Source organism: Nothoprocta perdicaria, unplaced genomic scaffold (assembly GCF_003342845.1).
Source record: "Nothoprocta perdicaria isolate Ctin4 unplaced genomic scaffold, notPer1 scaffold_10, whole genome shotgun sequence".
NCBI classification, from domain to species: Eukaryota; Metazoa; Chordata; class Aves; order Tinamiformes; family Tinamidae; genus Nothoprocta; species Nothoprocta perdicaria.
This window is the reverse complement of record NW_020454094.1, coordinates 7723941-7750911: the sequence shown is the minus strand read 5'-3', so window position 1 is coordinate 7750911 and position 26971 is coordinate 7723941.

Sequence of the window (26971 nt, the reverse complement as noted above, 5' to 3'; positions counted from 1 at the left end):
CCCTCCTTCCTCCCTTCTTTCCTCCCCTCCTTCCTCCCCTCCTTCTTCCCCTCCTTCCTCCCCTCCTTCTTTCCCTCCTTCCTTCCCTCCCTTTCTTCCCTCCTTCCCCTCCTCCCTCGCTCCCTCCTTCCCTCCTTCCCTTCCTTCCTCCCCTGATTCCAGTACTAAAAAGAGACATTGTCCAGAGGAACTTGTGCATTGATCAGAGTAATTATTAAAAAAAAAAAAAAAAAAAAAAGGGAGGTGGTAGAAATGAGACCAGCTTTGCTGTGGGTAGTAGAATCACAAAATCAGGCTGTGCTGCCTTTCCTATAATTGCACTGGCCAGACCGCCTGGCCACGGCCCTGCCCCTACATGTGAACCTCAGTCAAGTCACTCCTTCCTTTGTCAGCATCCTACACGCTCCCAGTGAAGGACCATGGTCTCCAGACCCAAATGCTGAGACAACTGGGTGGAGGATCCTTTCCTCTGCTGAAGAGACACGTTGCCACCAACGCGTGGGACGCTGGAGAGGCAGCGGGCGCAGCGCAGAGCTGCAGCTGGGGACGCGCCACGTGGCGGTACTGCCTGCTCGGTGGCACTGGCTTTGAGACACGGAGCCCCAGCTGTGCCGAGCGCTGGGACTGTGTCCCCGTCATGTGCTCTGACACGCCAGATGTATTCCCTGCTGTTGTCCCACGCTCGGGCACACAGGGAAGCAGAGGGATCTTCAGCCTGCTTGATGCTCGCCTAGTATGGAGGGCAATGGAGGAGATTGTGGTCCAAATCCACACCACCTCTGAGGCTGCAGCACAACAAGTTAAAAAGGATTCATCCTTGCTCTCCTTTCTCTGGCAACAGGCTGCGATTCCAGAGGGTCTGAATCCAGCAGCGAGGGCCCTCTGCGTTCCTGCAGCCAGGGAGGCAGCTAGTTGCTGAGGATGAAGGGCAATTTTATTCTTTTATCCCAACAAAATCTGGTCTGCATTATAAATAACAAAAAGCTCTCCCAAACCCACTGTGTTTAAATAATGTTACAGATCTGACTGAAAGCATCGAAAGCAAATTCCAAGCTCTAATGAAGAAGGATTGTCTGGCATGGTAATAATAATAAGCTCGGTGCACATATGTATGCATGCATATATGTAGAGAGGGAGAACTTCATCCAAGGAGCCTGTAACTCTCCAGGTATCCCAGTACAACAGAGGAGTGATCTTGGTGCACCTCTTTCAGCTTGGCAGGGGCAGATATCAAGAAAAGAGGGTGTCCAGGATTTCGGGGACCACCAGCAGGGACAGGGAAGGGCAGGCTGCCTCCCAGCCCGTCTTTGCCACAGTCGTTGCCGCATCCTGCTCCACCACAGATGTGCTGGCCTGAGTGCAGGGACCGTTCAGCTGCCATGAGATGAAGGTGACATTTACCAGCGAGGGCTTGAGGCCCTTGTGTCACTGCCGAGGAAAGACGTGGTGGAGAGACACGGTGTCTGCTGGGTTGGGTCCTGTGCTCTGCAAGCAGAGAGCTGCCTTTGCTCCAGGCTTAAGACAAAGATGTTATTTTCATTAGTGCCAGAAGAGGCCAAAGATAAGGAGATGATAAGAGATCATGTAGAGGAACGATCATGCACAGGTTCCTGGGACTGAGCCACCTGGAGCCATCCTTGTCCCATGGGGCTGCTGCAAGATTGTCCTTCCATGCTATGGACGGTTTGCTCAACAGCTTATTCTCTGACTTGGGCAAGGATGCTGCTAGTCCCCCCCTGGGAGCCCTGGTCAGCAGTTTCTGTCATAAACCTCCCTTTATTATGCTTAACAGATCCTCTTCTCCTTTCCCATGCATGTCCTTCAGATTCCAGTGTGCTGGTGGGGGCTGAAGGGAGGAAGAAAAGAATGTCTTCTCCTTCCTGCCCTTGCAGACAGTTGCAAGAGCAGCAAGAGAAGGAGGAGTGGAGCTGATGAACCACATGCTTCATGAGTGGCAACTAACAGGTGCCCAGACAACACGATGAAGGGCTTGAGTTGAATGCTGGTGAGGCCAGGGTTACTGGACATCAGAGAAACCTCTCAGCTGAGGTTAATCCTGCAAAGGACAGTTCCCCAAGGACACACATGGGAAGTCAGATGCTGGTGTTCATGTGGTTCATGTGGTGTTCACCTCTTGAACACCAAGAGGTGTTCATGGCAGAGCCTGTTCCAGACCCAGCGGCAGAAAGCTGGTCAGTTTGGAGCCATGTCTCTTGTGTCCCTATGACAGTCCTTCCTCGCTTCACTGAGCTGGGCTCACCTGGCACTCCCTGATCATCTGAGGACACCTCACAAGAGCAAATTCAGACAGATAACTAAACAAGCAGACAGGTATGTTCTTGCAGTCACCTCGGTCTGCTCCCAAGGCCCCCACGGCCCTGTTAATCACCTGGGCTTGCTTACGCTGTGCAATTTGCATGGTAATTATATTTAACAAGAACAGCAATAAAGGAAATAGAAAGTGTAATGTTGTTATCAAGGCATAATTATTCCTGAACAATTCGGTGATTACAGTTTGCTGGGGCTGGAACTAATTGTCACCAGCCCTCCTTGGTGTGCCATGCTCCCCCTTGCCTCTGCAGCTGCTCCAGTGACACCTCCTGGGTGTCTCCAGCCTTCAGCTTCTGGACTCCTCCAGGCACCAAGAGCATTTAGACACCCAGACGTGCTGCTTTGGAGGAGCCAGGGTTTGCATCCAGGTGAACAAGCCCTTGGAAATGCAATGGCAGGTACAACTTTCTAGCTCCACAAGGTCTCTGCTACATGTAGGGAGAGTTCAGGGCTCTGTGCTATGTCCACTTTCCATCCACGAAGCTCCAAGGGAGCCGTGGCGGGGCAGGGAGGGATGGTTTCTGCAAAAGATGGTGCAGGTAGTTGCTCAGACATCCCCATCCAGATGGGGTGAGTGGAAGAATCAACATGTCCCTATGAGCTGCTGAGCGTGCAGCTCACCGCCCTGGAGCGAGGCCTTGTGTTTCCCACCACGCAAGGCCTGGTGGGCTAATGTCCTCACAGCTCTCCCTCTCCGGACATCGTGTGCTGAGATCGGAGACACCGTGAGGATCCTCCTGGTCTTGCTGACCTGCAGGGAGTCCCCCTGCCTCAGCCAGCCTGGCTTCCCCTTCTCTCACGCATTCCATCTGCGGCCAGCTCCGAGGTCAGGGTGCAAGGGAGGGCAGAGCTGCAAGCAGGGCCTCTATCCTTCCCATCTAATAAGGGAAAAACAGTGACCGATGTGGGTGAAAGTCAGCCCTCTCCTCATTCATATGTGAAGGAGTGTGCCAGGTCTCAGCCAACTAGGATGGCTGCCCGCAAGTCTGCACTGAGTACCTGCTCACTCTGGGAAGCTCCTGCAGACTCCCAGGAAGAGGTCTGCAAGCTCCGCAGTGGGTTTCTGGACACACACAGATGACTGCATGTTTTTTTCCAGCTCAGGCCAATAGATCCTACCACTCTATTCTGTGCTCATCATTCCAGCCCCAAGAAAGGCCTGTGAGGCTGGAATTTAATGTCTCCTACAAGTCTGGGGAGACTTCAAGTCCAGGGCTCTGAGTCCAGCTCTTCTTCTCAGCTCTGAGCAAAGTAGCTGTTTCCAGGGCCTCTCAGAAATCAAAATAGAAAAAAAAAAAGGGGAAAAAAAAAAAAGCTGTTCCATGATATTTAGTTGCCTTGCTCCCCAGTAGCTCTCTGAAAACATCAGGCAAGGAGTTCCCTGGAGGCAGCACGCTTTGTAAATCACAGAGCACAGCTATGCTCAAGTGCTTGATGGTGGCTAAACTGAATCACTCAGGAGGCTGCTAATGAAGGAAGGTTCAGGATGTAAAGGCAGGAAGAGATGCTGTCTGGAAAGCACAGGAGTAAGAAGAAAATGCTTCCAGGGAGATGTGGGAGGAGGCAAGCTCAGGAGAGGCCACGGTCCATTGAACAGACTGAACACTCAAAGCCTCAGGTCGGAAAAATCTCAAGGGAAATAGGCAGGTGAGACTGACTTTCCTTCTCCCCTACCCTTCCAAAATGCAAACACAGCAGTGTGCCATTCTGCAGCCCACGGACAGGTGTTCCAGAGAGGATTCACATCAGATAGGTTGTACTGAGGATACATCCCCTTGCAGCACCCAAATCTCTCTGCACCATGACAGGCTGCACCACCTGCCCACGCTGAGACCCAGCCCAGGAGACCCTTCCTCAAGGGATGGTCCCACAGAGTCTGTGCCTTTGCAAAGGGCTGGTTCGTGTCCACGCAGCCTGCATGGACCAGACAGAGGAAGTGTTTCAGCATTGCAACACCTGGGTCCTTATCCCACTGGAATGCATGGGCCCCATGGCAGCTGGTTAACTTGTCTGCTGCAACCGCCGTAGTTTTGGCCTGGGCTGGGAGACCCAGAGCCCCCTTTTCCATCACTGACCTTCTAACCCCTCACTGAACCAGGGCCACTTTGTTAAGTGTCTCCATGGATTAGCACCGGTTTAAAAGCTGCACTGGGAAGCGCTCGGAAGCCGCAAATTGCAGTTCGCACCAGTTCACCCAGGAGCATCCCCAAAAGCTCCGCTGAAAACCTTTGGCGAGAACAAGAGATATAACAAAGAGCTTATCAGTGCCAAGCCTGAAAATTAATAGAGGAAATCAAAATTAATTAATAGACTCAATCCCCTCTGAAAACGCAGTCACCTTCTCGGCTGCTCGTCTTTGTGCGCTGCCACAGAGGCAGCCAAGCTCTTTCCTCAGCGAAGGAACGCCGGGTGGGAGCAGCGCAGGGAAAGCACTAGATGCATCAGAGCTCGGAGGAATGGGAGCCCTGCGTGCGAGGGGAGCCGCTGCGGGCTGGCGAAAGCCTGCAGCAGGTATGAGGCACCCTTGAAGCAATTAAAAGGCTGACATCTTCCCCCTTTAATGAAAACTATGCAGCTGCAAACACGGTGAGTATTAAGAGCAGTTGTAGCCCTGCTGCTTGGCTCGGGTCTGGATTAGATTTGTGTAAGGATGGAATATGAGCCTGGCTAAGTATTCCTTTCCACAAACATTTGGCTTTAAAGAAAGAAAGAAAAAAAAAGCCCAAATGTGGAGTTTATCACATTCAGGCCCAAATAAATTTCAGCAACTACAAAGTACAGCGGAAGGGAATAGGAGAGCGAAGCATGGGAACAGCAAGGAACACAAGGTGCAATGGGTGCAGGCGGATGCTGAGGTGGAGAGGAGGGAGCCAGGAGCTCTCGATGCCACCAATGGCTTCACATCACCATTCCATGCCCAGACACCCCACGTGCACCAGGACAGTCCTGCGTTACCTTCCTGCTGCAATCCCTGCACGTTGCTTCTCTCCCTTTGGATGCTGCAGGACTTTGCAGGAGAAACAGGACAGACATCCAGCTCTCGCAAAGCCTCGTTGCATCTCAAGGACAATAAATCCATAATCCCCAAAAGCGTGCACTCCTGTCCTCTAAATGCTGCTTCAGCTACTGTAAATGAGACTGTGGACTTTTTAAGAATTTCCCTGTGGCAGTGGCTGTTTTCTGCCCCCTGCCAAGAAGGGTCCCCTCTTTCCAGCGGGCTGCAGGGGCTAAAAGGGTCTCAAAACTGCTGTTAATATCGGTATGGGGATCTCCTCTTGTCACCTGGGATGCTATAAAAAATGTCCCTGGGCAGCAGAGGATGAAGTTTGCTAGGCCTCATCCATGAAGGTAGCGAGTCTTCCCATGCTCTTCTCCATCCTCCTCACTGGCCTGTCCCAGGAAAGTCCCACAGAAGCCCCTGGGCAGCTGAAGTTATTTCTAGGACTGTGCAAATACACATAAATATATATTTTTCTTTTCAGGTGGAGGGCTTATGTGTCAAAAAAAATACAATTTGAGTCAACCAAAACCATTTGTGAACTCGTGCCAAAGATGGCAAATAGTTTTCCAGCGAGCACTGGGGAGGAGAAAACAAAAAACAAAATGAAAGTCACATTTTGGAGGCTCAAGTTTCCATTTTGCAGGGACACTTTGAAAGCCCATTTGCCTGGATGTGCTCCGGGCCCTTCTCAAGCGACTAGCAGGAGAAGAGTCCATGAGGAAGGAAATGGAGGAAATTGTGATATTTCTTTGAATGTCAAGCACAGAATGTCCCCCCAAACTGCAGACCTGTTCAGGGTGTCCCAACCACCTTGAACGGGTGCCAGGGGGATGTGCCACAGCATCCAGCACTCTTCAGGGAGGGAATTCAGGATTGGCTCCTCAGCAGAGCTCAATATTCCCAAACAACCCTCCTTCCACCGCAGAATGAAACCAAGGCAGCATTTTTCCCTGCGAACTGGAATTTTGAGTCGCTCCAGTCATCGCAGTTGGATAAAATCAGAATGTTTTGTCCTGATTTTAATTACCCATTACTATTGAATTATTTTATATACATTACAGTATATTATGCGCAAGCATTTTGAAGTTCTGACCACTTCCTCCCTTTTTCTTTCTGTGAGAATGGAGTTTCCTCACAACCCGTGCATTTCCACAAGCTGTTTTGCTTTCAACAGTTTGGCATTTCCAACAGAAAAAAAAAAATAAAGGAATAAAAAAAAATCCGTCTGAAAACCAGCTGCACTTGCAAATGCTGCGGGAGGGGAGTCATTCATTCAAAATACAATTTCCACTGGATCCCTTTTCTTGGCTTTAGTCGCTATGAGGTTGAAAATCCAGCCTTGCTTTGAAGCGGTACTAGGGGGCTCCGCATTAATTGTTTCCCAGCGACTCCAGATCAGTCATAAAATCCTACAGAGGAATTGCATTTTACTTCCTTGCTACTCATTCTGCAGCCTTTAGCAGGGGTCAGGAGCAGAGGGGTTTTTTTTTCCCCATCCTAAGCAATGCTACCAGTGCCTGGGGCTGGAGCATCCTTGCTGATGTCCAAAATGACGTTTTGGAGGTGCTTGCAGGAATTTGCATGGTGCAGCCACAAGACAAGTCTCTAGAGCTGTGACAAAGCCCAGCCATCAGCCTTCGGCCTTGGGAATGCTGGAGTCATTGCAAAAACAGCCATGGGACCCTAGAGGGGAGAGGCTCCTGCTCCTTCCCGGCATCAATCCCAGGCAGGCAGTGGGTGCTGAGAGCTCTTGCAGCTCAACGAGAAGTTTGCAGTATCAATATATTATTTTAGGGGTGGACGGGAGAAAAGGAGTGTTGTTGACAACTGAGCAAAAGAGATCTTTTCCCTGAGAAATTTTCTATTATTTAAAAATTTCTGTTGGAATAGAACATCTTTTTTAATATATATGAGAGGAAAAAAAAAAAAAAAGATATTTTTATCAGGGAGTATTCTTCCAAAGTAAATACAGTCTGTCCTCTATTTCCTCCATTTTTCATCTGGGAAAAAAAAATATTAATTTGAAAGAAGGGGGGAAACGCCCACCAAAAATATGGACGCTTGAAGCAAACGGGTGCAAACCCCACCTTGCAGGCAGCAATGTCAGCAGTTCAGAGCCACAGAAAGCAGCAGAGCCACCAGGAAAGTGATGCTGGGCTCCTCGGCGGCCAGGCGAGCTGTGCCTGTCTGCACGCCAGCAGCGCTTGATGCATCGTTATGGTGGTGTTTGCTGTATTACTAATTTAGCACCTCATTCCCTTTGAGCACTGTACAAATTACACTCATTGTTTATGCATTTGTGTCACTCCTCGTATGTTAAAGGAACTTTATGGGCAGTAATTAATCCACGGGAGTGCTCTCCCGAGGTGATATATATCCCTCTGCAGCCCAAACCAGGGAAACTGAGGCACGGAGGCCACAGATGGGAAGTGCCTGGAGCTGTTTTAAATCTGAGCATCTCATTGTCTTGCCCCAAGCTCCAGGGTCACCTGGGCATTAAGATGGACCGATGCACGGACTGATGACGATGCCACCAGCAACAGTGGGTGGTGGAAAAGCACGAGGCTGCTTCGTCACCGAGCTCCGATCACCACGGCAAAGCTCAGAGCAAGGACAAAGCTTCCAAAAAGGGGAAGCCACAGCAAAATCTTCGGGAACAAAGATCCTCTTTCTATGCAAATGTCCCTCGGAAATCGAACTTGGAGCGGGGAGCGGTGACGTCAGCAGCTTTGCCTCTTCCCGGCTGCTTTTTCCCCGGCGAGGCGGGAGCGGGTGGTGCAGGCAGATGTTGCCTGATCAGATATGCTGATGATGGTGCCCAGGGGGGAAGGAAGCTCAAAGCGGTTCAGTTTAACCCAAATGAAATAATAACACTTTCCCATCTCTTCCCCGGCTTTGGTTGCTAAACCAGGCTGGAGCGGCATGGGAGATAATGAACGGCAACATCAAGAGGGGGAGAGAGGATTTGGAGGCCTGTTCTGAAGAAACCGGGGTTAGGTGGACAAATTTTCAAGCCATTAAAATTTAATTGCCAGGAAACTCTCTGGCAGGGTTCATTAATAATAAGCCTTTGAGATGCTCTGCTCAAGGGTACCCGAGGATCCAGTGGGTGTGAGGAGGGAGCATCTTTTCTGCTTTCTGCCAAAAAAAAAGCTTCCAAAAAGGAGACACAATGGGGAAAAAAGCCTCTCAAGAGCTCGGGCACCTCCTGTGTCCTGGGCCAGCCCCCCTGTGGGATGGCCGCCCATGGGAGCAGGCACAGTGTGCTGGTTCCCACCCCACCATGGAAAGAACGGGATACCCAAGAACAAATCCAGTGATCCTAGTCTCTGGATCCACGGGATGCATCCTGGCTGCATCTAGCTGGGCTTAGCAAGGCCCAGCAGCAGCTTCCCTGGCCTTTCCACAGCAGGAGGAGCGGGAATGGCCGCCAGGCCAGAAGGAGGAGGGGAGGGAGGGCAGCGGGCAGCAAACGGAGCTGTTGGGAGAGGGGAGCAGCAAGGAAGGGGTGACACCGAACCCAGTGGTGGGGGAAACATGAGACGCAGAGGGTCTGGAAAGCACACGGCTCCTGCCAAGTTTATAGGCGGCCTGGGGAGGCCTGTGGGAGCCAGGCACGGAAAGCAGGAGTGGGCCCAGGGGATAGGGCCAAGGCCTGGCTTTCCGCAGGCATGTGCTCCCGCCTTACGAGCGTCAGGAGGGCACCCACGATGGGGAGAGCCGCTCCGGGAAGGAAACACGGAGCCGGGGCCGCCCAGCGGGCAGCGGGGAGAGAGCGGGAGGAAGCCAGGCTGCCCATGGCCTCCACTGTATGGAGGAAAGGAGCCACAGTCCAGCCCAGCTACTCCTTAAAGGCTGGAGCTGCAGGGCCCTGCCTGGCTGAGGATGGAGGGATGTGGGAGGCAGGGGTGAAGATTATGGACTGGAAAAATCAGCCCAGTAAGTCAAATCCTGAGCTCAACTGGGCTGCTTGGCTCAGTACCGCTTACATTGAGGCCCTGCAGTGCATGGGGAAGGGAGCTGTCTGATCTGACCTGCCTTTCAAGACTCTGTCCCAGTGCCCACAGGACAGTTCCAGGAGTACAGGGATGCACGAGAACTGCCACAGTCCAACATCCAGATTCACTTCAAGATGCTCCTTGATCCTTTCTTTGCATGTGGGGCCCAGGGTGACACAGGACTCCCCAACAAACACAGGGGAGCACATGATGAGATGACGGGCAAGACCCCTGCTTTGTGCAGGGGACACAAGCAGCCCCGAGATGTGCCCGGGCCAGGGTCCTGTGTGGCCACCCTCACTACCTCCAACATCTACTGCACCTTGAGACTCGACATCTTCAGAAAAGGGGTTTCATGACTTGGGCACGGGGCAGGGCTGGAAGAGAAAGAGAGCTGAGCAAGAAGCAGAGAACTTGTCACGCAGCTGCAATGACCTGCAGTAATAGCAGAGGCAAGATGGGGAGATGCTCTACCGGGGAAATTGCTTTGGGTAAAAATGATACATTTCTTGCTCCTAAATTGCAGCCACGGATCTTCCATTTTAATCCCTTCCTAGGCTTTATCTTCCAGAATATAAAGCAGCTCTTGGGCCTTGGACCATTTTAATATGTGGCCACAAGGGACAATTCAGAGGACATTGTCTCCACAGAGGGCTGTTAACCCTCTCCCTGCAAGCTCTTCATGCCCACGCAGTTTCCTTTTCCTTGCAGACTGCTCCCACTCTGCATGTAGAAGTAGTCACCTCTTTCTACCCCCTAATCCAACCAGTTGCAGCCACACAGGAGCTGCATGAGAGCCAGCTTGCACAGGCAGGAGAGCAAAACCTGGCAAGAAGAAGGCAAGCCTGGGAGATGCGGAGCTCTCCATGCACTGGGTGCACGAAGGCTGCACGAAGGCGAGCGGGCTGCATCTGCTGCAAGCAGCACCCCACGGCCCCCTTCTGCTGCAGGGAGCTTGTTAAGCACCAGCGAGGGGCTTAACGACATGCAGATGAGCCCTTCCACCTCCGTCCGCCCGCAGACCGTGGGGCTGGCAAGTCAGGATGGTGGCACGTGCCCTGCCCTGACAAGGGCATTGCCGGGATTAATCAGGAAATCCTTGCAGTGCACTCTGGTGATAGGAAGCATGATGCATTATCAATCAGTGACTTGCATAAAAGAAAATATGAGGGGGCAGTGAGCAGGGGGAATAAATTAGTGTGGTGGGGTGCAAGGGATGGGAACAGGTCATCCTGATCCCACACAGCCAGACACGAGCTCCTGACACGAGCTCCTGACCAGCAGGAATGCTGCAGTGGGTGCCCCAGGGCTTTGCACCCACAACAGTGCTTTGCAGGGAGCTGAGCAAGAAGGTGCATGGCCCCCCTAGCACCCAGCACTGCTCCCCTTGCTCTGAGAGCATCCGCTCTGTCCCACCAAGCCAGAGCAGCAGGAAAAGGAGACCTCTGCTCCCATCTATGGGGAGCCAGGAGAAATACCGCTGGGGACAAGCCCCCCACGCGACCCTGTGGTGGTCAGAGGAGATGGGGATGGGGGCAGCAGCACTGCAGTGGGTGGCAGGATCACATCCCATGTCTCCAATGAACCAGGATGAGGGACAGCTCCCACTTTGCACATCGGAGCGTCACCTCCCCATCTGCACCAAGCCGGGCTTGCACAAGGAGCATCTCTGACCCATATGCACAGGGATTTAGCAGTGTGGGGTGGGTGCAAAAGTGGTCAGCAATGGTCTTTAGGGAGCAGAGAAGAATGGGCTGAGCACCCAGGCAGGCCCTGCCACCCACATCTGGCCACAGCTGGGTGGATGTTTCCCCCTGGAGCAGCCTGGAGGGCTCCAGAGGCAGCATCCCTCAGCTTATAAAACCCTACATGGGGCTGCGTACAGGCAGAGTCCCATGGACATGCACCCTTGGATGCATCCTTATGCAAATACATGCTTTGCCAAAGGTTTTACATATTCTCCATGAAGGAGCAGAGACAAAGGTTTGCACAGAAAGAAGAACACTGCCCCATTTTTCCGCCTAGGATATATCTGGAAGCGAACCTCCAGCTCCTCAGAAGCAGACGGTAAGTCACAGTTATTGAAACATGCTGTTAAAAACTGTGATTTTTCTAAAAGCAGCCAGTCTCCGTGAGGCCGAGCCTGCTGCAGCAGGACCCGGCTGCTCAGGGTAGTTTCTCATGTCCTGCTCCACAAGCAGCTTTAGAAACAGCCAATTCATCTCAGCACTAATTTGTGTGCACATGGTTATGGCTTGCTCGCCCCGAATCCCTGCTCAGGTAAAACCCTAGGGCTGGATATTTGCAGAAAGCAAACAAGAGGAGGGCACAGCCCAGGCCAAGCAAATTCATTCTTCTAGACAAGCAAATAGTCGGGGGACTCTTTTTTTCTCCCCTGTGTTTGCTCATTCTATTTCAATGATTTTGAACATGTGGAAGGGCATATTAGTTCCTCAATATAGCTCCTTCTAGCTAGGCTTTTCTCTCCCTCCTTTTTTCCCTCTCCTCTCCTCTCCTCTCCTCTCCTCTCCTCTCCTCTCTTCTTTTATCTTCTCCTCTCTTCTGCCACTTTATTTTTCTTCCTTTCTTCCTGCCTTCCTTCCCACCTTCTTTTGCTTCTTCCCTTTTCTTCCCTTCCCACTTTATCCCCATCTCTCTCTTTCTCTCCTTTCTTTCATTCTTAGATCCTTTCCTCCTTTCTTTCCCTTCTTTATTTTTTTTTCCTTCCTCCCTGTCTTTCCTACGTTCTTTTCCTTAACTTTCTTCTCCCTCTTTCCCCAAACGTGGCCATGCCTGTAAGGAGCCGTGCAGGGGCAGCTTGCACCTCCGCTCTTCTCCTGGGGCAGGGACAGCCTTTCCCTGGGCCCGTCCACATCTGTAGCTGCTGCTCGCCCCACCGACCCCCCCGGGCCCCACATGGAGCCACCGAATTGGGAGTTAATTTGAGTTTGAGTTGACAAAGTCCAGGCACGTCCCCCCTGCGCAGGCAGGAAACGGCCAATGTGCTCCCCTTCCAGCAGGGAGGGCAGCGGAGAGGGGAAATGCTTTTACTTCTCCCTCCTCACATTTCGCCTCTTAAAAACATATATAAAAATGGGGTTGAATAAAATAACACCCCGGGCTGACTTTCTGCTTCGTGCAGAGATGCTGAGAGCAGCAGGGCTGAGCCCCGGCCTCCTCTTTTCCCCAGCCCCACTCGGACACCTCCATCCTCTCCTTCCTGCTGAAATCTCCCTCGCTTTTCCATCTCACCCCCAACCGCTTCCCTGGCATTTCTCTCTCAAAGACAGCAGCACTTCCAGCTGATGTTGATCTTTCCTCCTCTGCAACGGTGTTCTTAAGCACAGGCAAAGCAGCTGGAATAAAATTAGCATTATTTAGCATCAGCCGCCACTGAAGGCACTTGACAGATGCACAGGAACAAAGGGGTAGGCTCCAAGTTGGGATGAAGCTCCACCACGCTCCCTTGCCATGCTGAAACGTGGGAGGAGGCGGGCGGAGACCCTGGCATCGCCTTGTCAGGGGCACTGCAAAGCCAGAGACACTCATCTCAGGCCTATGCTTGGACAGTCCCATTGCCAGTGGGAGGACAGGGATGCAAAATAGGATGGGAAGCAATTTGGAGAAGGTCAGGAATTGTATTTGGGGTGGGAGCTGAATCACAACCCCAAATCTGCCCTAGTAATAAATCCTTTTCCCGCCTGTTTTCCCTCTAGCCACAACTCTCGCCCTGGGCACTGCCCTTACCACCATGCACGCTCCCATTAGGCACCATCAGGGCCTTTTTCTTTCGCACAGCCCCGTCCCGATGAACACCCGGCACCGCGGCAGCACTGGGAGCAGGACGAGAACCTCCATAAGTGCATCATCACCTTTAAATGCCACGGCACCGCTGTGGCATCTTGTTGTTTGAACCTCTCCCGCTCGCAGGATGACATAGCCTGCAGGCGGGCGGATGGGGCGGCGGGTGTACAGCTCAGCACGGCAAAACCATGCGGTTTTCCAGCTTCCTAAAATCTCCAGCAGCAGCAGCAGGAAGGGCTGGGGCTCAGCGGCTTTTCTAAGATGGGCAGACATGGAAAGTTGGGTCCAAGCTCTTGGGCATCAGTGGCACAGCGCGATGGCATCAGGAGCTCTTGCATCGGAGCCCTGTTTTCCCTGTTGCAAGGGAGCTGTTTTTGCAGCCAGCAGAGCTGCATTGGGCACTGCAATTAAGAAAGGCTCTAGCCAGGGCAGTGAGCAGTGCAAGAGAGATCCTTTCTTACTGTTTTTCATGGGGGAAGTGTAATTATTACCCCTTTAGCCTGTCTGCGAAAGGAATTAATAATGTCCAGCCTCGCAGCTGTCAGGGCCCTGATTAATTGGGCTCCCTGCACTGAAACCTCATCTGTTTGTCTTGTGTCGATGTGCAAATTGAAAACACAACACAATAAATCTTCCCGGGCACCCCGTTCCTCTCGGCTTATCGGACACCCTGCTCCCAGCCCTGTTCCCTGTGGGGACGGGAAGGGTCACGATGCTGCCCCCAAGCCGCCCTGGAAGGTGACCTGGGCCGTCCCCTCGCTGCCCCAGTGCAGGGGGACAAGAGGCCAGGGCACCATCTGCGTCACGGCAGCCACCACGTGCAGGGAAGCAGCATCAGGAGCAGGGATGCAATGAGGGCGTTTGCCTTCCTGCAGGATTCTCCAGCCCGTTAGAGCGAGGACGCCGCACATGTGTGTCCCTAATCCCCCACGGATGCTTTGGGGTACATAGCAAGGGATTCTTCAAGGGACTCACCGCTGGCATCTTGCTCTAGCTAGCAGCATTTACCTTGGATAAGTCTCAGGCTACAAATCATCCATCCCAAAGGAGAGAGCATGTTCTGCAGACACCAGCTCATTGCACAGGCTGTGGGCCAGGGGGGTGGCTTTAAGTCAAGTCTTCCAGCTTGCACTGGGGCTACTGAAAGGGTGCGGGGGTCTTTCGGTCTGCAGGACACCATGGAACAAGTTTGATGTTGCTCCGTGTGTTGTAAGGAGATAGGGCTGTGTCCCCACTAAATCATAACCCAAGGGCCTTGCTGTGCCAGGCAGGGTCCAGGCATGGCAGGGAGCCGACCCACTGCTCCCCAGGGAAGCCATTCCCGCACTGCACCGGGATGGGATCTCCTCAGAAAAGAGCCTGCAGGGGCTGCAGGCAGGGGGAAGGCAGTGCTCTAATTAAATACCTCCTCTCTCTTGCTTCCTCGGATGCTCACGGAATGAGAATTGAGCGGAAAACTAGCAGGAAACCCGTGTTTACAGTTCCTCAGCCTATAATATGTAATGTTTTCTCAGTGTGCCTTCAGGAGACTGCAAAAGAGACAAGCGTCCGGGGGGACAAATTGAATGAAAAAAAAAAAAAAAAAAAAAAAAAGATACAGAACAATTTTTAGGCAAAAAATGCTGGGAAAGTACCACGACCACCACTAGATGGTTGCCTCTGACATATACCCTGTGAGGGGAAAAGTCTACCCGTATACATAACCTTAGAGCAGCTGCTATCGTGGGTGTCTGCTGGTGACCTGCACAGCCTGACAGACAGAAACACAGGGGTCACTCCGAGGTACCCAAGGACCTTTTGCAAATCCCCCTTCTCCAGACTCCAGTCAATGCAATTCACCTTCTCAATTCCCTGCTCTTCAGCACCCCCAAAAGGGTGCAATTCAGAAAAGAAAAATAAAAGTGATGGCAGAGCCATCTTTTTGCCATGGAAGAAGAACCTGCAGGACCTCCCACCCCATTGCAGCCTGCCCATCATGCGCCAAAGCCGGTAGCCATGGCTTGAAGCTAAATCCATGGGGCCAGGCTCACAGGGAGAGCATATGCAGCAGCCCAGGTGAATACAGCTCTGCTGCAAAGGTCCCAAGGGTTGCAGCGGGGCATCCACCAGCTCACCTGGCAGGAGCTGCTGCCAGGGATGCTGCAGAGATGCAGGAGGAGCAGCCTCTCGTCCCAGCCTCAGCCCTGGCACCTTTAAGGAAACCCTCCCCGCCTCCTCCACTTGCGCTGATCCGCCAGGGACCGCCTTGTGTTGAGACCATTAAATCTATTTTCTGTAGCTGAATAATTTTAATTTTCTAGTCAGTTACGTTTGCAGGTCTCGCTTCTTGTTGCGCCGGCTCTTAATTGCCTTTCCCGTCTCGCAGCGCTCCCTCGGCGCGCTCTCCCCGCCGGCGCCTGCTCCCTCCTGCTCCCTGTCCTCCTGCCTGCCCACGTGGCTCCCATGTCTCCCAGGCAGCCTAAATCACCCCAAAAAGGGCAACGAGCCACCCTGTGTTGAGCCACCATCTCCCCAAACTGATGATGTTAAGCGGGTGTCTTTGGGTCCCTTACAAATGTGTTCTTGAAAAGCAAGTTGGCAAGGAGCACATTGTGCTTCTGCATGGGCCTGATTTCCCAACCCCTTCAAGAAGAAGAGAATGAAAGGAAAAAAGAAAAGCCAAGCAAAGCGAGGGGGAAAGGCAGCCCTCGGAGGAGGGCTCGTTAAGCAGCAGGCACCTAAGCAAGGGTTGATTTCCACCCGCTCCCAGCACATGTGGGAGCTCCAGCGCTGCGTCCTGCCAGCCTGTGTGTCCAAGAGTGGGGATTAGCCACCAGGCTGCGGGTTATTGGCTCCGTCCTCCCAGTTCCAGCTTCCTCTCTCCAGCAGAGAGGGTTTATCCTGCCCAGCCTCCCAATCCCAGGGCCCTCCCGGGCTGCGAGGAGCAGAGCTCCCACCAGCGCATCCCTGAGTGCTCGGCCCTGAAATTCAGCCACCAAATACCCCAGGCAGGGCCAATCTTCATTGCTTTTATTACCAAGATAATCTGCCCCCTGGTTCCAAGAGAGCTCCTGCAGGCTCGTGCTGCTGTCGCTGCAAGAAGAGCTGAAGCCGCAGGACGTGTTGCCGCGCCGGGATGCTCTTGGTGTCAGCGTGTCCTCCGGGATGCACACGCACTCGTAAGCGCTAATGTCACCCAGGAGCCAGCACGCACGGTGCATGGCGAGCAGGAGGACACCCGTGCAGAGGATCTGCCTCTCACTTTGGCCAGGCAGCAGGTAAGGAATTCTCTCTCCAGGCTCCTTGCCCTTTCCTGGGGCTTTCTGCACCCCGGGAGCTGGTTGCCCTGCAGGGGCTCGAGCTTGGGGCTGGCATGGGGCAGGGGCAGCCTTATAGCAGATCCTCTTCCCTGTATTTTCAGTCTACTTTAATGAGTTGTCTGCCAGGCGTGTCCCAGTTGCCCATCTCCCCAGCATTGCTCGGATGAAGAGCACAGGACTTCACGAGGAGCTGTGCCTCCAAACATGTGCCTGCCCCTTTCACACATCCCTTGGCCTCTATAAGAGAAGAAAGCAGAGAGAAAGTCAGGAGCGCAGACCCAAAAAGCCAGGCATGGATCCCATGTCCTGCCAGGCATCCTGAGCAAACCCCACTGGGACAGAGATAACTGCGGAGGAGCTGAGGATGCTCTGCTCTCCTTGGCAAGACATATCCCAAAGAAACCGGATGAGACAGAGGACTGGATCCCATCAGGATAGGGGCTAATGACCTGGGAGGAGACATCAGGTACAAAAAAAGCAAGAAGCAGGAGACAGCTTCCCATAGACTCAAACCCAAAGGAGCCTGAATTCCCTTTTCCACAAGGGCTTGGGCCCTTTTTAAACCAGTTATCTTGGTTTTCTCCCCCTGAAAAGCACCAGTATTTCCACAGGAAGGAAATGCTGGCCTCTGGTCTGCTTCAACATCTACCAGTCCCTCTGCTTTGCCCTCCACTGCGGTGCCCGGACCAGGACACAGCGCCGACGAGGCAGCGCTGCAGCCTTCCCCGGCTCGCATCCACATCCAACATTAATGCATCCCGGGAGGCGAGCTGCCCTTTCTGCTAAACCATCACACTATTGACTCACGCCAAGTTAGTGATCCGTCTTAAACCCCGGATCCTCTCCCGCTGTCCCGCTGCCTCTCGGGGATCCTCTGCCCACACGTTTATGCATCCGTTCATCCCTCCCGAGCGCGGCGCTCCGGGCTCGCCGCGCTCCATCTCGCCCGCTGACTCCAAGCGCTCCCCGCTCCATCCCCATCATTTCGGATTCAGAGGCCGTCCTCCCAAGTTCTCGCAGCGCTCTCATTAATAAGCAGCTTTGGACTTATTTAGCAGATGCTGATATCAAAATGCATATGATACTTTCCAGTTAGCAAAGAATCGTATCTCTTAGCCAGCAGGAATCTTTTTTTTTTTTTTTGGTGTATGCATTAAAAAAAAAAACTTCAATTGCTATCACTTACACTGATAAAAATCCAGAATAATAACTACAGACTCTAGCACAGATACTTCAAATTTATACCTGTAAATCTGAGAGCAGATTCAGGCTGCTGCTTGTCTGGCACCCAGCAGTCGGTCGCAACATCAGTCTACGAAATGCCCACAATAGATGGAGCTATTTTATTCTCTGTCTCCAGTGAGAGATAGCTATTCTTTCTTCTTTCTTTTTTTTTTTCTTTTGCCTCCATCCAAGCTGTTTGCAGAAAAGATCTCAGAAGCGAAAAACAAAACAACAGGAAAATAAAAAAGGAAAAGCAGAAAAAGCAGAGAGCTCTGGAGATGTCACTTGGTAAATTGTAATCAGCTACTGCTCAGAAAAATGAAGTTGGCGAAAGAGCCGAGCCCAGTCGAGCTACACTTGGTGAGATAACACGTGCTATAGGACATCTATTTTATGTTGCAACAGCTAGCTTTTAAGGGTATTTTCCTTTATTAATACAGAGCTTTCCATAGCAAACATGCCAGCAGTGTCAGAGCAATGAATCTCTCGGGGCTTGGTGCCCTGGCCTGAGGCTTGCAGAGCTGGGATGTCTGCAGGCAGAGGGAGGCTGCTGTGGCTGCACAGCTGGAGCCTTGGTCACAGAGCTGCCCTTTTTGGGGCCATTTCATTGCCCTCTTTTTGGAGTCTGTCTTGGCCAGCCTTGCTAAGCGTCCTCTGCCTCTTGTGGGAAGAACCCCTGTCTGCTCCAAAGCCCAGCTCCTCTTGGCTTCATCCAGCAATCCACACTTCTTGTAGCAGAAAAGACACCCTGCTCATCCAGAGAGTATCTCAGATTTATGAGGAATTTTCCTACCCCCTTCCAGCTGCTGCAAGTTTTTCCATCCTTGCTATAAACTGGGGACAGGTGGGGAGCAGCCCATGACACTTGCACCCAGTTCTATCTTGCAGGCTGCTGCTCGTGAAATTAGTGGTAGAAGAGAGATTCTTACTGGAAATAGGGTTAATCAGGCAGATTAAGGTAGGTAAGCAAGAAGGAGCAGGTAGAAGCTGGAGAATGCAACAAGATCCAGAGCAGAGGGGTTATGTGCACGGGAGCTCAGAGCATGGCTTGGCCATGCAGGATGCACAGAAGGGGTTGGGATCATCCAGGGTGCAAGGGCAGGGGACACAGAGCCAGCACTGGTGGTCCCCGTGTCACATCAAGTCATTTCCCCCTTGTCCCATGCTGGAGCAAGCGCCCCAGAGTCTGCATCCGTCCTTGGGATGCTCCCCCTTGGCATGGGGGGAGCCCCAGCCCTGCAGCCTGGGCCAGAGGGACACGGGCAGAGCTGTCACCGCTTGCACGGTGGCAGGTCACGTCCCCACGTGCCTGCATCTCCTCTCCACACACTCCTGAGCCCTCCCCGCTCCCTTGCTTCTTTTCTTCCCTTTCCGACAGTGCCCTAGCGCGAGAGGGAGGAGGTCTCCCCCGAACATGCATGCGAGAGAGCTCTTTTCATTCCACATTTAAAAGGGAGAGAAGAAAAGCCGGAGCGAACCTGTCTCGCACGTAATCTGCTGCACAAATGCCAGCTCCCAGCAATCGATAGCAAACGCTCCCGGAGGGCTGTTTTCATTTCATAATATTTATTGGGTTGCTTTATTGTCAGAATCATTACAGTTCAATGTACTGCATGGATTTTGTGCCAGCTGCGCTTAGTTTGTCTTGTTTTTAGCACTCTGCATGGCTTGCAGGAGGCCATGGTTTACCAGGGCTGGGACTGTCTTAACACAGGCTCCTCTCTGGTGATGTGGGCAAGTTATTGCCCTTCCCTGGGTAGCCAGGATAGACCATGGCTCATCTAGATAGTGGTTTGTTCCCAGGGCAAGGTGGATACGTACCTTATCTGCTGCAAGAGACTGGTTATCTGGGTTGGATCACATCACTTGGTCTCGGTTGGATCACATCACTTGATCTCGGTTGGATCACATCGCTGCGGGATGCAAAGGGGGCTGCAGGGACCTGGTCCTGCACACACTGCCCTGGACCACCCCATTTTCCTCCCTGCTCCTCAGGGCTGCCTGGGGATTGGGAGGGAAAAAGGAAGAGGTAGAAGGGCTCCTTTATGTCCTCAACCACCCTGAGACATATATATCCCTCCTGGGCTGGACCCAGCACGGACGTCCAGAGGAGCAGAGGGACAAGCGGGAGATGCTGAGCTGGGAAGGGAAGTATGGATATTCCAGAGGAACAAGGGCATCGCTCCTGCAGCAGGCGTCAAACACTCACACTCTAGGGATAAATATATATATATCTAATTTCCAGATATCAAGGGAGCCTCTGCACTAACTCACAGACACGGAACAAACCCTGGGAGCGACTGAGGTTCATCGCAGCCAGCAGCCAAGGAGCAAGGCAAGGATGCTCGCCCAGCAGCAGGCACGTCCCCATGCGTCCCTTGGGGGGACTCTCCTCCCTCTTGTGCCGTTACAGCTTCCCATCGCGCTAACCGCTGGCCTGTAATTTTGAGGCTGCACATGCTGCAGTGCTCAGAGAGGAGGGGAAAGCACTGAAACAGGCACACAGAGGTGTAATGCCTGCAGGATTTGGGTTTTTCACCCATTTCCAGACCCTTGTTGGATCAGGATGCTGGTCCTGGCTATTTCCTCCATGCTGTGATGTTCCAGGCACTATCCAGCATCCCCCAGCCCTGCTCTGAGAGACAGAGAGCAAATCGTTGCTCTGATTTTGCATGCACAGGAATAGCAGCAGGGGAGAAATTAAGAAAGCTGCCCGAGGTTACGCAGGGAGTAAAGCAAGAGCCTGAGCAAAAGGGCTGAGCAAAACCCTTCGCAAGAGCAAAAGTTTGCTCTTTTGCAAAGAGCCCTTTGCAAGAGCAAAAGTCCCAAAGCGGGGAGCATCCCACAGCACTGCTATAGATCTTCCCCTTGCTAGCATGCTTGCCAGTTAGGGGCACTGCTCGCATCTGAGCTCGTTAAGGCTTCTGCTTAATTAGGGGAGGGGAAGCTGGGGCTGTGCTGATGTTTGGGGTCTGCGCCAGGCTGAAGGGTGGTGGTGCCGAGGGAGGGGAGAGGGACCGTGGCTCTCATGGGGAGCAGTGCCAAGGCCACGGTCCAGCACTGAGGTGTGTGTTGCCGCGTGGCTGCAATGGGGTTTGCTCAGTCCTGGTCAAGGAGGATGCAGGAGCGTGAGAAGCCGCTTGTTTTTAGTGTGGGAAGTTGTTTGTCTTCAGCCTTCGGGCTGAGGCTCTTGCCAGTGACACTGAGTCTATGGAGTCTTGCTCACGCCTTTAATTAGTGGTTAATCCATTTGACTCCCTGGGCTTGATTATTTGACCATCTTTTAGGCAAAAGCCCCCCAACCCACTCGGAAGCCCCGGAGCCGTGGCAGGACTGAGGATCTCAAGCTGTGCAATCCCATGGGACCTGCTCCCCTGCTCCTGCAGAGCCTCAACCCGGCCAGGCACGGATCTAACTCGCTCTTTAAAACAGCTAGGGATAATTTTCACCTATTCCCCAGCATTCATTACCAAACTATGCTCTTCGGATGGCTGGAAAACCTTCCCTAATGCCTTACCTAAATCTTCCCCGCTGAGCACCTAGGATTGTTTTTGTCCTGTGCCTGGTGGAGGTGAGATCTCTCTATTCCCATCCTTTTGCAGCTCCCTTTTATGTGTCTGGAGGCTGCTCTCATCCCCTCTCTGCTTCCCCCTGCTCTGGATTAAGTTGCCTTTATTCTTGCAATCTTCCCTCCTAGGCCAAGGCTTTTTTCACCCTTAAAAGACTTATGAAAGTCTCTGGAACTGGGACAGTTCTAATGTTCAAGGAAGAAGGGGCTGCTGCTGGTTTTGTTGCCTCCTTAAATAAAACCTAGAGGAAGAGCTCAAAGAAGAGAGTGCTAGGGAGGAGAGAGGGGGGAGAGAGGGAGCTGGCAGCTCTGTGGCTTTGGCCAGATTTAGTTACCAAGAACTCCAGCTCTGGGGGTGCAGGTGACAGTAACGTGAAGGTGGAGGGTGGCACTTTAGCCACCCTGTCCTGCAGAGCTGCTCTGAGCATGGCTGGGGAAAGCGCCAGTCACAGCTCCCCGGTGCTCACAGCAGCAGGGATAAACCCATTAATCCTCTTATTTGGGGCAATATCTCATGAAAAGCATTAACTGTTCCCCAAAGGAGCCTTTAGTGATGTCCAAGATGTCCCATCTAGTGAGCCTAGATGCTCAACAGACCCAAGGCTGGTGCAGAAACCTTGACAGAGAGCCAGGAGGAGGGAGCTGAAGGGTGAGAATTCCCACCAGGAAGTTTCTTCTTTCCACTGCTGGGTATTAGGTCTCTGCCATGGCTGGAGATGCTTCCAGCATGCTGGTGCAGAGCAGAGGGGAATGCCAGGATGTCTGGGAGTGAAGTCTAACTTCTGGCATCCTTTCTTTTGCAGCAAAGTCTCAGCCGCTGCCAGAGCCAGCCTGAAATGTTAGAACTGTCATTAGCGTGATTAAAGCTTTAATGAGATGAGATGAGATGAGATGAGATGAGATGAGATGGAATGCATGGACCAGTCAGAGTGCTGCACTAGGCACCTTGGGATCTGCAAAGGGATTTGGGCCTCTTCTGAAAGAGGCAAATCTTTTTCTTTCCCTGCACCTAGCTATGGCCCCCAAAGGAAATTGGAGCAGACTGCAATTTGTCCTGTGTGCATTTACTTCCATTCAAAGCTTCCCGGAGGTGATGAAAATGTGTCTAGTTACATAATGTCTGCATTTTTCATGTTTGGGTTCCTGTTTTTATCTGTGGAGATAACTTACCTCCTGTTTAAGGATATTAAAATCACAGCAGCCCAGCAGCTTTCCTGTGCGGGTCACTGTAGCCTGGCTGGCTCTCATTCTGGCCCCTAGACCCATAGAGATGCTCAAAGCTTGAAATATAAGTGAGCATAGTATACCCTTTCTGCCCATTTGGATCAAAAGCACAAAGCTGTGGTCTCACACCTGCACGGCGCTTGCATGTCTTGTGGGGAATCCTTAGATCGCCGTTTCTCAACATGTTCTCCATGTTCCAGCGGCTGCCTTGAAGAGCTGTTGGGTTAAAGACCTGTAGATCTACGGGTCTGACACAAGGCTTGGAGCCAGGAGCCCCAGCAGACGAGGCAATGCCCTGTTTCTTGTTGCATTTGTTGAGATCTTCCTCCATCCGCCCACCTTCCCCTCCGCTGAAATATTTCCTTGCAAGGTTTCCACGTGAACACTCCAACCTCCAGCCAGACTGGTCCAGAGGGAAATGGGCCAGGCCTCAGAGAACGTGGCTTAACGTGTCCTGTTGGGCACACCACACTGCATCAGTTGAGCTAAGGACCCTTGGTGGGGACCATGGTGGGGACCAGCCTCTTGCAAGGTGAGATGTTTGCCCAGGGCCATAGGGACTCACAGGAGGACAGCTCATCCAAGGCCTGCTGATGCAGACACAGCCTGCAAGAAGGGTAAGAAACCCCAAATTCATATTTGTCTTATCCCCCCTTGCAGGGCCATGCATGAGGGAGCCTCTCCAACACATTAGTGTCAATTTTCCACTCCTCCAAGCTGAGATGGGTCCAAAGCCGGCGGCTTAGCAGCGTACCCCTGTTGTGAAGGTTTTAATGACACCGCTTCAGCACTGGCGCCCTGGAAGTCCATGACCAGAGTCGGTGGCTGCTTTTGGTGCCAGGCTTTGCAGTCTGACGAGCTGCCATTCCTAGTTGCTGATTAATTAAGATTTGCATATGTGGTGAAAATCAGCTGGCTACAGTGGCCAGCAGAAGCCAGACAGCTGGCAAATACTGTCGCACCACAAAAAACTCCTGGTTCCTCTGCTCAATCCAGTGTAGTTATTTTAGATCACCCATCGGCAGGAGACGTTTCAGAAGCACCCATTAACCCATGTGAGCAGGGAAAACGCCTATTCTCCTACCTAGAAATATTTGAGATTTCAGGAATGTTTGCTTTCTCAAACTGAAAAACGCAAAATCTTTTATTTTCTGGCAAATTGACAGTTCCAAGGCAAAAAGAAAGCCACTGGTATAGCTTGGTTCAGTCATTTTTTCTAGTTTTATGCTAGTCTAATTTTTTTGTTTGTTTGTTTAAACATACTCCAATTTTTAGACAGGCCCATTTTGATTCATCTGGAGCTTTCTGGCTTGAAAATACCTTGGCAGACAGTTTGACTTTATAGTTATTGTTAGTTACTTTTGCCCCCAAATATTTCTGAGCTGGGAATGTTTTTTTGTAGCTGACTCTGTTCTGCAAATAGTTTTGGTTTTGCAGAACCAGCGTTCTGGGCAAACACGCTGAAGCTCCAGATATGTGGCGCATAAGCGTATCTTTGTCTATGGACACATGATATTTTTTTGTCTCCACTTCATTGTGCTTATTTTAGGCAAGAAAGTGAGGATTTAATATCAGTCAGTTGCACAAAACAAGCTGGGAAGTTTTTGCTTTGGCTTAGCTGTAATGCTGAATATCCCACGCTTTCACCACCGTGGCTCAGGCTTTCTCCTGGCTTGTAGTCACAGTCTGGGAAGTGCTGGACCCCCTGAGAGCCTCCAAAGGGCCTCTTTTCCCAGCCCAGGGCGCTGGTCGCGTTACCCAACCCACATCTGAGGCATGATCGGTTTGTGTTTTTAGAGAATGAGCTCCTTGGCCAATGTCATGATCTTCAAAATTAGAAAAATAGCGTAGGAAAGAGGACGACTGCACTTGATGCCACAGCACCTCCACAAATCCTGACAATGACTCCTGTGATGGGAAGGACTTTTATTTTTTCACCCTGCTTACGTGCATGAGTGGGAAATAGCCTGCTGCTGTAGGAAAATGTGTGCCCATTGATTTCACATGAGGGGACCATCCGAGATGTGATTGCCATCACACCGAGTATTTCTGTCAGAGTTTATTTGACCCTGGTGGTCCCTTACCTGATCATGTTATGAAGCCTAAGTCTAAATCCAGCTTGATTCTTCGGCAGGCCGTGGTGTTTGTGAGCTTTGATTTTTACCTTGTTACGGTGGGAAAACCTTGAGCCTATATGTACTCTAAAATGTGCTTGTGCTTCACTTGCTTGTTTTCTTCAGGGATCGGCTGATGCAGTCTGGAGAAGGAACTCAGCCGTCAGTGTAAGCTCTGCCCTGGCTAGGAATAGCTAGAGGGATTTATTTTTTTTCCTTTTTGAGGATTTTAAAATCATGGCATATTTAGAAAATCCAGCCAAGAGCTGAGGAGGGGATATGTTCTTCAATTTCCTCACTACATTTGATGAGCTGAGGGCTTGCAGTCTGTTTTGCTCTTGTGCTACAGCCCTACATTAGCTAAAACAATCTGAAAATTGGGCCAGTGGCCACCAATGGGAAGAAAGGACAGTGTGATGTGTGGCTGCTGAGCAGGACCATGGCATATAGACAAAAGACAACATGCAAGGCAGGGCCAAGGTCTCACGTGGCCACCATGATGGCCACAGGCTCTGGATGTGGGAGCACAGCCCCGGGAGCCGTCAATGGGCTGTTCCACCTCCACAGAGCCCCACAAGTAGCTGCATTTCATCAGTAACTGATGTGACATCTCTACCATGGGAGGTGAAGTGCCCTTCTGGAGCGAGGAAATTCGATGTTTCAGCTCTATCTTGCTCTGTGTCCAGTCTCCAAAGTGAAGAGAATATCTTCTTCTCCTTCTTTCCCAGCATGCAGGGAATTGTCTGCCGGACTCCAGCCATCTTCTCTCTTTGGCTGCAGCCAGCAACAGACTTAGAAACACCAGGTTTAATTAAAGCAATCTTTTATGTTCCCACGCAATCCTTATTTCCTCCACCCGGTGAGAAATGGCCCTCATCTCAATCAGCAATTGAAGCTACAGATTGCTGCACTGAGCTGAACACGCGCCGCTTTCTGTTAATTAAAGCTCAACGCTGCACTTTGCACCGCCGCACAGCTTGGAGAGCACCTGGGGAAGCTGCAAAGGGACACGGGTCCTTGATGGGATCCAGGAGGAAACCTGCCATGTACTGTCTCGCTTCGGCCATTTCCAAAACAAAACTCAAGACCTTTACGATTTTTTTTCTCTCTCTCACAAAAGTGCTTTTATAAGAGTTGGGAGATCCTCCGCAAAACATACAGCCCCTCCAAGTGCAAGTATGGAGTTGGCGTTATGGAGAGTTTTCCTATCAGATTGTATCTTGTGTCCTTCCAGGATTTCTCTCCATTTGGCTTTCTGCTCTCCTGTTGAATGCCTGAGTTTTCCTCCTTGCCATAAGTGCCTGAAAGACCAATTTTTGCCCCAACCATCACGACACCTTCTTCGTGTCTGCACCATGAGACACCTCATGCAGCTGCAGTGCTGCCCCTTCCAATGTCCTGGAGCAGTATCTGGTGGAGCTGGGCATCTCCCAGCATTTCATATCAGGAGAGGAAGTGAGGAATTTCTCTTGGCTGGCAGATGGCTCAGGCAGGCCAATTCTAAACAAGAGTTATGGCTGAAGTAATGGGATCACTTAAAACACAGATTTGCTGTGGTGAAATAAAGCTACCAAAAGACGAGGACAACAGCTTGAATAACATTCTGCTTAACAATAAAGATTCCCCCTTGCTGCATCAGCACCTCGTTTAGCTTCTTTCTTTATCTTACATTAAATTGTAATCTCCCTCTATTAATATGAGGCCAAGTTGCATTCTATAAAATACTCCTCTTTATGGGCCTCGTGCAGGAGAAGGTCATGCAGAAGTCCTGTTATCTGTGCCCTTCCAGGTGGAAATGTCTTCATCCTGCCTGCTTTCTCTGTACGAAAACTTGTTCCCGTGTTGCCCAGACGTTTGCCCGCGTGTGCAATAGCAGGAGGGTTAACTCTGCTCCTCCCAAAGGTCTCTTGCACCTGCTTGTACCTGGCACCCGAGCCACATCCCTGGATCTTGCTAACTGCTGCTGTCTTCTGAAGACACCCTGGCAAAGCCTACACCGCTATATGACAAGTAAATAGAAAGTGTGTAACCTCCAACTAGATTTATGTCCCCTGTTTGCGCAAAGGCTTCCTCGGGGTGATAGAAATCTTCACTTTCCAGCCCCGGGTGCCAGCTCTCTCCTACACAGCTCTGCAGGGCTGGAGATGGCTCCGTGAAGCCACAGGTGGCCATAAATGCATTACTCATTTATAGCTGAGGACTTATTTCTGAGAAGAGGCTCCCCAGAGAGAGCTACCATCTCCTGCAAAACTCTGTTAACATTTTGTGTTAAGTGGTGGGGACAGCTGAGTCTTTAAAACTTAATGGTCTGCTAATAAAAGACACAGAGACTGATGCTTGAAGAGGAGCAGGGATGCTTGCATGGTCAGGCTAAGGGGTCTTTTCCCCCAGGCGGTGGGCACTTGGGT